Below are 1,568 nucleotides of genomic sequence, written 5' to 3' on the forward strand. Positions count from 1 at the left end.
AAGTTGAGTGATATATCCTATCATCTTAAGCACATAAGGCCTTACTAGGCTTCCTTCAGACATCTTACATCGGAACAATTCCCTTGAAATGTCAAATCTCTCTAGGCGACTTTCCTTTTTGAACATTTCTGTAAGATTTTGAATAATATCTAGGGCATTCATAGCTTTATGTTGCTTTTAAAGATCTGGAGCCATACTAGCCAACATCACACATGTGGCTTGATGGAGATCATCCACATAAACTTTATAGGCCTCATTTTCCTCATTTGTAGCATCATTGCTAGGTTCCTCAAGAGCAGGACCTTCTAAGACATAAGCCTTTTTCTCCTGTTTCAATACAATCTTGATATTATGAAACCAGTCAATGAAATTTTGGCCTGTCAACTTGTTTACATCAAGTATGCTTCTAAGTGACAAACTATTTGCCATGGTAGATTTGTATCCTCTATATATCAACATAAATGATTATTAGTCATTAATGCAAATTATATAATCATAAAGACAAGGTTTTAAAATCTTATATGATTATTCTTAATATTTTATCAAAATAATACCCCTCCTTTACTATTTCAAGAAATTTAATCTTTAAACTTCTTATTGACCTGGGACCTTTTTCATCCCACCATGACCTTGAGTGACTCAACAAGCCATAATGAAAATAATTAGGTAGGTAACTTAGCTTACAAATTGTATCTTACGCAACTTCTAAATCAATTAGGTAACAACTCTTTGTCTAAATACATCATATATATTTTGCCTAACTATGCCTCTAATACTATGCGGTCATGTGTGACACATCCGAACAACATGGTACTAGTTGAGTAAGACTCAGCAATAACTCAAATGTACTCATGTAAAAGTTTAGCCTTGAGTGACTCAACAGGCATCCAATTAAAAGAGCAGTCTGGTTATCTTATTATATGGTCGAAGGTAACTTTTTGACTCAATATTTTAATGAGGGGTTTTATTTATTAATTCATTAATTAAGGTCTCATTGATTTGGCATTGTTGACAAGCATAGCATTTATCGCATTCCACACATATCATATATATATATATACTGAAAATAAATCTATTCTTGGCAACTACTAGGATGATTATGGACTTTACTAATTCTAATTTCCTTGAGCCATTAAGGAAATTAGTTAGCCAAATTCCTAGGGGATTTACACAAACATCGTCTCCAAGCTTTGCTTGTAATCTCCTTGAATCTCCATGGTGCCTTTGGATGTCCATCTTCAAGTTACAAAAATTTTTCTAGCTAACCCTAGTTTTACACTTTGATGTAACTAATTACACTTTATAATTACTTTCGTAACGTGTGGGTCTAGGAACCCGACCATTAGATGTAGGGAAACTTAAGGAGTCGCCACCAATCTTTTTTTGTATACGTGTGATTGGCCACCTAGTAACTCGACTCTAATCGACGAAGTCGTAAATTAATTTTTAGGTTCGTCAAAAGAACGAGAAATGGTCCACGTTTTTAGAGATGGGTTCGGGAGTGTGGTTACGCATGGGGAATGTTTAACACCCCCGTGGCACTTGTTCCTCGAACAGTACGATTTAAT

Source organism: Theobroma umbraticum, unplaced genomic scaffold (genome assembly GCF_002168275.2).
Source record: "Theobroma umbraticum cultivar Fairchild unplaced genomic scaffold, ASM216827v3 scaffold_2.0, whole genome shotgun sequence".
Classification (NCBI taxonomy): domain Eukaryota; kingdom Viridiplantae; phylum Streptophyta; class Magnoliopsida; order Malvales; family Malvaceae; genus Theobroma; species Theobroma umbraticum.